The sequence below is a fragment of the Fistularia commersonii genome, unplaced genomic scaffold (genome assembly GCF_037954325.1).
Source record: "Fistularia commersonii isolate RoL2024-O1a breed Wild unplaced genomic scaffold, RoL_Fcom_v1.0 HiC_scaffold_39, whole genome shotgun sequence".
In the NCBI taxonomy this organism is placed as follows: Eukaryota; Metazoa; Chordata; class Actinopteri; order Syngnathiformes; family Fistulariidae; genus Fistularia; species Fistularia commersonii.
This window is the reverse complement of record NW_028233997.1, coordinates 40,001-50,000: the sequence shown is the minus strand read 5'-3', so window position 1 is coordinate 50,000 and position 10,000 is coordinate 40,001.

Genomic DNA, 10,000 nt, shown 5'->3' with positions numbered 1-10,000 from the left:
TTATCATAGCAACGCTCGAACATTTTGGATTTGGTTAAATATTCAGGAATGTGATCCGTGGGCTCTATGAGAATATTCATAGCTGTGTCACCCTGCCAAGCGGCACCACTCCGAGCTTCCATGTTGATGTGGGAATCCCCCAAGGTTGCCCCATCTCACCCTATTTATTTATAATTGCTACCGAAATGCTAGCCGTTTATGTTGAAAAGAGCAACGATATCCAAAAGTTAGACGTGCTGGGGACTGAAATTGTTATTAGCCTGCTGGCAGATGACACAACCTTAGTTTTGAAAAATGAACATCAAGTCCCAATAAGTGCCGAAAACAACCAAAACATTCTCCAAGGCTTCAGGATTGTCATTAAACTTAAAGAAATGCAAACTTCTTGCGCTGCATGACTCGCCACTAAAGGAAATCAGCGATGTTTCCATGAAATCAGAAATAAAATACTTGAGCATTTTCCTATCCAAGGACCAAACGTTAAATCAATCCAGGAACATTGAATCTAAACTGAATCAAAGTAAAGCTTAATTCTAATATATGGCTCCAGAGAGATTTATCAATATTAGGCCGGATATATTTGACTAAAATGGATGTGTTTATCCAGATGTATATACCCAGCGTATTCCAATGCTGCTCCAAATCAACTCGTAAAATCTGTTAACCAAATCAATTTCAACTTTATCTGGAGGAACAGACCACACCATCTAAGAAAAATCACATATGGTGAAAGAAACAAGTGAAGGAGGGCTGAAAGTGATAGAGTCGGACTGCTTGAATGGGACATTGAAGGTGAACTGGTTGAAATCCTGGATCAAACCTCATCGTTCTTTCTGGTATTGTACTCCAAACTACTTATTCAACAAAGTCGGCGGCCTGAGTCTTCTGCTTATCTCTGACTTGGATATCAACAAGATTCCTGTCAAATGTTCAGAGTTCCATAAACAAATATTATTATACTGGAAAATGATATACGTACACAATTTCTCACCACACAGTATAATAGTTTGGAACAATCGATATGTACTGCATGGCAACAAACCTCTGTTTTACAAGGAATGCTTTGAGAAAGGTATATGGTCGATAATTGACTTGATGGATGACACTGGCAGTCCTCTGGACAATGAGCAGTTCTGTACTACACACAGATTCAAGCCTCCCATATTAGAGTTGCTAAAGTTACGAAACGCACTGCCTCGACAATTTGTATTCCTGACCAAAAATATAATGACGCACCGAACCGTACAACCACAGTTACCCCGACTATCACTCCAGGGAATCTCAATTGTGGACAAAAAGCGCGGCAACTCCTTTATTAGGAAATGTTTCACAGGAAACTTATTCCCTGGACGTCAAAAAAAAAAAAAAGGATATTTTAAATAAATTTGATGAGGAATCGATTGCCACGCTGCGAACCATGTATCTGACTCTACCCATACCCCCAAGGCAAAAGAGACCCACTTCAAAATTATGACTGACATCTACCCATCTAAGGAATTATCGAGGGTACGCTTTGATTTTGAAGATAATATTTGTACATTTTGTGAAGACAACATTGAAACCACTGACCATATATTTTTTCTCCTTCTCATTCCATCGTCACCAGTTTCCTTCTCAAAAGATGATATAACATTCTGTTTACTTATAAGCAACATAACAGATGAACTCTGTGTCAATGTTCTTTTAGGCCTGGTCAAGTTCTTCATTCACAAGAACAGAATGCAAAAATGCTCCCCAAATTTTAATGTCTTCATAAACGATTTTGAAATATAAAAAAAAAAAAAAAAAATCCTTAAAACTTATGGAAAAATCCGAAAACAAAAAAATATAGTTACCCATGTCCGAGGTTCCTTTTTTTTTTGGTAAAAAAAAAAAAAAAAACAAAAAAAACAACTTGATTACATGTTACATTCCCCTTGCAATTTTTTTTTTTTTTTTTCGTTTTAATTTCTTATTTGTCTATCTATTGATTTAATTACTTCCTTTTAATTTCTTTTTTTGTCTCGCACTGTAAATTTCTCACAAACCTGTAACACTATTAACTTCTCATTACATACAGAACAAATGTCCTGATGTCCGTTGCTTCCTCATCCCTGGTTGTTTCATTGACATTCAGTTCTACCTTGCTATGTTTATTTGTACATCTGTATATTTGGGTGTACTATTTATGTTCAATTAAAAACAGTTTGATGTCTGAGATTCCTTGTGAACCGCCAACTTAATTACATGTTATATTCCCCTCACAATTTTTTTTTTTCGTTTTTAATTTTATTTTTCTATCTATTTATTTAATTATATCCTTTTAATTTTCTTTTTTTGTCTAGCATTAAAAATTTCTCGCAAACCGTTAACACTATTAACTTCTGATTACTTACACCACGATTGCGCTTATGCCCCCCCACCCATCCCGCTTTTTCCGTACGGAGGCAGACACTGAGATCGAAAGCAAATGGGTGTCATTGAAATGCAGTAACAGGGTGATAACAGCCGTGTTCGAAGTGTGTAGGGGCTTATAGGAGAGCAGAAGCACGTCACGCAATTCACCTGAGTTCGGAGGATCGGGAGTACCAGGGCCCATAGCGGAGAAGCGGAAGAGCGGAGTTATGTGTCTCTTCTCAAAGGCCGGGAAGCTGGGGGGCAGCAGGACCCCTTAGAACGGCTAATGTGAGCCTTCTCCGGACATAGATCACCCGGACTTATGACTGGAGCTCCCGGACCTCCGGGCACACACATATGTGAATGAGTGGATGAGCTAATGTCGGTTTGGTTGTGGATACGTTTCGGCCAATGCTATCAGCACAGCTATGATTATCCCCAGAACGTTGAGAACGAGCTCCCGGAACTCCAGACATGCGTATATAAAAGAGTGGAATTAAGGTGTGTGTGTGTGTGTGTGTGTGTGTGTGTGTGTGTATACGTGTGGGACAGAAGTAATGTTGGGGACAGAAATTGTTATTAGCCTGCTGGCAGATGACACAACCTTAGTTTTGAAAAATGAACATCAAGTCCCAATAAGTGCTGAAAAAAACCAAAACATTCTCCAAGGCTTCAGGATTGTCATTAAACTTAAAGAAATGCAAACTTCTTGCGCTGCATGACTCGCCACTAAAGGAAATCAGCGATGTTTCTATGAAATCAGAAATAAAATACTTGAGCATTTTCCTATTCAAGGACCAAACGTTAAATCAATCCAGGAACATTGAATCTAAACTGAATCAAAGTAAAGCTTAATTCTAATATATGGCTCCAGAGAGATTTATCAATATTAGGCCGGATATATTTGACTAAAATGGATGTGTTTATCCAGATGTATATACCCAGCATATTCCAATGCTGCTCCAAATCAACTCGTATAATCTGTTAACCAAATCAATTTCAACTTTATCTGGAGGAACAGACCACACCATCTAAGAAAAATCACATATGGTGAAAGAAACAAGTGAAGGAGGGCTGAAAGTGATAGAGTCGGACTGCTTGAATGGGACATTGAAGGTGAACTGGTTGAAATCCTGGATCAAACCTCATCGTTCTTTCTGGTATTGTACTCCAAACTACTTATTCAACAAAGTCGGCGGCCTGAGTCTTCTGCTTATCTCTGACTTGGATATCAACAAGATTCCTGTCAAATGTTCAGAGTTCCATAAACAAATATTATTATACTGGAAAATGATATACGTACACAATTTCTCACCACACAGTATAATAGTTTGGAACAATCGATATGTACTGCATGGCAACAAACCTCTGTTTTACAAGGAATGCTTTGAGAAAGGTATATGGTCGATAATTGACTTGATGGATGACACTGGCAGTCCTCTGGACAATGAGCAGTTCTGTACTACACACAGATTCAAGCCTCCCATATTAGAGTTGCTAAAGTTACGAAACGCACTGCCTCGACAATTTGTATTCCTGACCAAAAATATAATGACGCACCGAACCGTACAACCACAGTTACCCCGACTATCACTCCAGGGAATCTCAATTGTGGACAGAAAGCGCGGCAACTCCTTTATTAGGAAATGTTTCACAGGAAACTTATTCCCTGGACGTCAAAAAAAAAAAAAAGGATATTTTAAATAAATTTGATGAGGAATCGATTGCCACGCTGCGAACTATGTATCTGACTCTACCCATACCCCCAAGGCAAAAGAGACCCACTTCAAAATTATGACTGACATCTACCCATCTAAGGAATTATCGAGGGTACGCTTTAATTTTGAAGATAATATTTGTACATTTTGTGAAGACAACATTGAAACCACTGACCATATATTTTTTCTCCTTCTCATTCCATCGTCACCAGTTTCCTTCTCAAAAGATGATATAACATTCTGTTTACTTATAAGCAACATAACAGATGAACTCTGTGTCAATGTTCTTTTAGGCCTGGCCAAGTTCTTCATTCACAAGAACAGAATGCAAAAATGCTCCCCAAATTTTAATGTCTTCATAAACGATTTTGAAATATAAAAAAAAAAAAAAAAATCCTTAAAACTTATGGAAAAATCCGAAAACAAAAAAATATAGTTACCCATGTCCGAGGTTCCTTTTTTTTTTGGTAAAAAAAAAAAAAAAAAAAACAAAAAAAACAACTTGATTACATGTTACATTCCCCTTGCAATTTTTTTTTTTTTTTTTCGTTTTAATTTCTTATTTGTCTATCTATTGATTTAATTACTTCCTTTTAATTTCTTTTTTTGTCTCGCACTGTAAATTTCTCACAAACCTGTAACACTATTAACTTCTCATTACATACAGAACAAATGTCCTGATGTCCGTTGCTTCCTCATCCCTGGTTGTTTCATTGACATTCAGTTCTACCTTGCTATGTTTATTTGTACATTTGTATATTTGGGTGTACTATTTATGTTCAATTAAAAACAGTTTGATGTCTGAGATTCCTTGTGAACCGCCAACTTAATTACATGTTATATTCCCCTCACAATTTTTTTTTTTTCGTTTTTAATTTTATTTTTCTATCTATTTATTTAATTATATCCTTCTAATTTTCTTTTTTTGTCTAGCATTAAAAATTTCTCGCAAACCGTTAACACTATTAACTTCTGATTACTTACACCACGAATGCGCTTATGCCCCCCCACCCATCCCGCTTTTTCCGTACGGAGGCAGACACTGAGATCGAAAGCAAATGGGTGTCATTGAAATGCAGTAACAGGGTGATAACAGCCGTGTTCGAAGTGTGTAGGGGCTTATAGGAGAGCAGAAGCACGTCACGCAATTCACCTGAGTTCGGAGGATCGGGAGTACCAGGGCCCATAGCGGAGAAGCGGAAGAGCGGAGTTATGTGTCTCTTCTCAAAGGCGGGGAAGCTGGGGGGCAGCAGGACCCCTTAGACCGGCTAAGGTGAGCCTACTCCGGACAGAGATCACCCGGAGTTATGACTGGAGCTCCCGGACCTCTGGGCACACACATATGTGAATGAGTGGATGAGCTAATGTTGGTTTGGTTGTGGATACGTTTCGGCCAATGCTATCAGCACAGCGATGATGAGTTCAGGTGTGTCTGTGTGTGTTTGTGTGTTTGTGTGTGTGTGTGTGTGTGTGTGTGTGTGTGCGTGTGTTTGTGTGTGTGTGAGAGTTTGTTTTTGTGGGTTGGGGGGGGTTCCCGCGGACACGGAGTACCAGGGCCTGGAGCGGATGAGGTGAGGAGCGGAGGAGAGCAGAAGCCCGGACCGTGATTCGCTTGTGTCCAGCGGTTCGGGAGTTCCAGGGCCCGAAACGGAGGAGCGGAGGAGCGGAGGAGCGGAGGAGCGGAGGAGCGGAGGAGCGGAGGAGCGGAGGAGCGGAGGACAGCAAAACCCCTTTCTGCAATTCGCCTGAGTCCGGCGGATCGGTAGTACCTGGTTCCGCAGCGGATGAGCGGAGGAGTGGAGGAGATGTTTCTCTTCTCAGAGGCGGCGAGGGGGGGGGGGCAGGACCCCTTACCCTTATCCCCCCCGGACGTTTGAGTGGAGCTCCCGGACCTCCGGGCACGCACATGCGAATGACTGGATCACAGGGAGTGCCAGGGCCTGGAGCGGATGAGCAGAGGAGAGGCGGAGGGCAGAAGCCCGGCCCTGTTCAAGAGTTCCAGGGTCCAAAGCGGGGGAGCGAAGAAGCGGAGGAGGGGAGGAGAGCAGAAGAGCAAAAAACTGGCCCGGAATTCACCGAAGTCCCGCGGATCGGGAGTTCCAGGGCCCGGAGCGGAAGAGCGGAGGAGCGGAGGAGAGGAGGAGCGGAGCAAAGCTAAGCCCGTCTTAACAACAAGGAAATTACAGATGAGGCTATAATTTCTAATGAAAACTTTAAATTCTATAGCCACGTATACACTTCGACATTGTCAAAAAGCGATTGTGACTCCTTTCCATTAAATATTCCTCAATATATCCCAAAAATAAACAACAAACAATATATGATTGTTTATATATGTTTATATATAAACAACAAAAAATATACAGTTTGATGTCTGAGATTCCTTGTGAATCGCCAACTTAATTACATGTCGTATTCCCCTTGCATTTTTTTTTTTTGGTTTTAATTTCATTTGTCTATCTATTTATCTAATTATTTCCTTTTAATTTCGTTTTTTGTCTAGCACTGTAAATTTCTCACAAACCTGTAACACTATTAACTTCTCATTACATACAGAACAAATGTCCTCATGTCCGTTGCTTCCTCATGCCTGGTTGTTTCATTGACATTCAGTTCTACCTTGCTATGTTTATTTGTACATTTGTATATTTGGGTGTACTATTTATGTTCAATTAAAAACAGTTTGATGTCTGAGATTCCCTGTGAACCGCCAACTTAATTACATGTTATATTCCCCTCACAATTTTTTTTTTTTCGTTTTTAATTTTATTTTTCTATCTATTTATTTAATTATATCCTTTTAATTTTCTTTTTTTGTCTAGCATTAAAAATTTCTCGCAAACCGTTAACACTATTAACTTCTGATTACTTACAGCACGAATGCGCTTATGCCCCCCCACCCCCCACCCCCCGCTTTTCCGTACGGTGGCAGACACTGAGATCGAAAGCAAATGGGTGTCATTGAAATGCAGTAACAGGGTGATAACAGCCGTGTTCGAAATGTGTAGGGGCTTATAGGAGAGCAGAAGCACGTCACGCAATTCACCTGAGTTCGGAGGATCGGGAGTACCAGGGCCCATAGCGGAGAAGCGGAAGAGCGGAGTTATGTGTCTCTTCTCAAAGGCCGGGAAGCTGGGGGGCAGCAGGACCCCTTAGAGCGGCTAATGTGAGCCTTCTCCGGACATAGATCACCCGGACTTATGACTGGAGCTCCCGGACCTCTGGGCACACACATATGTGAATGAGTGGATGAGCTAATGTTGGTTTGGTTGTGGAAACGTTTCGGCCAATGCTATTAGCACAGCTATGATGAGTTCAGGTGTGTCTCTGTGTGTTTGTGTGTTTGTGTGTGTGTATGCGTGTGTATGTGTGTGTGTGTGTGTGTGTGTGTGTGTGTGTGCGTGTGTTTGTGTGTGTGTGAGAGTTTGTTTTTGTGGGTTGGGGGGGGTTCCCGCGGACACGGAGTACCAGGGCCTGGAGCGGATGAGGTGAGGAGCGGAGGAGAGCAGAAGCCCGGACCGTGATTCGCTTGTGTCCAGCGGTTCGGGAGTTCCAGGGCCCGAAACGGAGGAGCGGAGGAGCGGAGGACGGCAAAACCCCTTTCTGCAATTCGCCTGAGTCCGGCGGATCGGTAATACCTGGTTCCGCAGCGGAGGAGCGGAGGAGTGGAGGAGATGTTTCTCTTCTCAGAGGCGGCGAGGGGTGGGGACAGGACACCTTACCCTTACCCCCCCCGGACGTTTGAGTGGAGCTCCCGGACCTCCGGGCACGCACATGCGAATGACTGGATCACAGGGAGTGCCAGGGCCTGGAGCGGATGAGCAGAGGAGAGGCGGAGGGCAGAAGCCCGGCCCTGTTCAAGAGTTCCAGGGTCCAAAGCGGGGGAGCGAAGAAGCGGAGGAGGGGAGGAGAGCAGAAGAGCAAAAAACTGGCCCGGCATTCACCGAAGTCCCGCGGATCGGGAGTTCCAGGGCCCGGAGCGGAAGAGCGGAGGAGCGGAGGAGAGGAGGAGCGGAGCAAAGCGGAAGCCCGTCTTAACAACAAGGAAATTACAGATGAGGCTATAATTTCTAATGAAAACTTTAAATTCTATAGCCACGTATACACTTCGACATTGTCAAAAAGCGATTGTGACTCCTTTCCATTAAATATTCCTCAATATATCCCAAAAATAAACAACAAACAATATATGTTTGTTTATATATGTTTATATATAAACAACAAAAAATATACAGTTTGATGTCTGAGATTCCTTGTGAATCGCCAACTTAATTACATGTCGTATTCCCCTTGCATTTTTTTTTTTTGGTTTTAATTTCATTTGTCTATCTATTTATCTAATTATTTCCTTTTAATTTCTTTTTTTGTCTAGCACTGTAAATTTCTCACAAACCTGTAACACTATTAACTTCTCATTACATACAGAACAAATGTCCTCATGTCCGTTGCTTCCTCATGCCTGGTTGTTTCATTGACATTCAGTTCTAACTTGCTATGTTTATTTGTACATTTGTATATTTGGGTGTACTATTTATGTTCAATTAAAAACAGTTTGATGTCTGAGATTCCCTGTGAACCGCCAACTTAATTACATGTTATATTCCCCTCACAATTTTTTTTTTTTCGTTTTTAATTTTATTTTTCTATCTATTTATTTAATTATATCCTTTTAATTTTCTTTTTTTGTCTAGCATTAAAAATTTCTCGCAAACCGTTAACACTATTAACTTCTGATTACTTACAGCACGAATGCGCTTATGCCCCCCCACCCCCCACCCCCCCGCTTTTCCGTACGGTGGCAGACACTGAGATCGAAAGCAAATGGGTGTCATTGAAATGCAGTAACAGGGTGATAACAGCCGTGTTCGAAGTGTGTAGGGGCTTATAGGAGAGCAGAAGCACGTCACGCAATTCACCTGAGTTCGGAGGATCGGGAGTACCAGGGCCCATAGCGGAGAAGCGGAAGAGCGGAGTTATGTGTCTCTTCTCAAAGGCCGGGAAGCTGGGGGGCAGCAGGACCCCTTAGAGCGGCTAATGTGAGCCTTCTCCGGACATAGATCACCCGGACTTATGACTGGAGCTCCCGGACCTCCGGGCACACACATATGTGAATGAGTGGATGAGCTAATGTTGGTTTGGTTGTGGAAACGTTTCGGCCAATGCTATTAGCACAGCTATGATGAGTTCAGGTGTGTCTGTGTGTGTTTGTGTGTTTGTGTGTGTGTATGCGTGTGTATGTGTGTGTGTGTGTGTGTGTGTGTGTGTGCGTGTGTTTGTGTGTGTGTGAGAGTTTGTTTTTGTGGGTTGGGGGGGGTTCCCGCGGACACGGAGTACCAGGGCCTGGAGCGGATGAGGTGAGGAGCGGAGGAGAGCAGAAGCCCGGACCGTGATTCGCTTGTGTCCAGCGGTTCGGGAGTTCCAGGGCCCGAAACGGAGGAGCGGAGGAGCAGAGGACGGCAAAACCCCTTTCTGCAATTCGCCTGAGTCCGGCGGATCGGTAATACCTGGTTCCGCAGCGGAGGAGCGGAGGAGTGGAGGAGATGTTTCTCTTCTCAGAGGCGGCGAGGGGGGGGGACAGGACCCCTTACCCTTACCCCCCCCGGACGTTTGAGTGGAGCTCCCGGACCTCCGGGCACGCACATGCGAATGACTGGATCACAGGGAGTGCCAGGGCCTGGAGCGGATGAGCAGAGGAGAGGCGGAGGGCAGAAGCCCGGCCCTGTTCAAGAGTTCCAGGGTCCAAAGCGGGGGAGCGAAGAAGCGGAGGAGGGGAGGAGAGCAGAAGAGCAAAAAACTGGCCCGGAATTCACCGAAGTCCCGCGGATCGGGAGTTCCAGGGCCCGGAGCGGAAGAGCGGAGGAGAGGAGGAGCGGAGCAAAGCGGAAGCCCGTCTTAACAACAAGGAA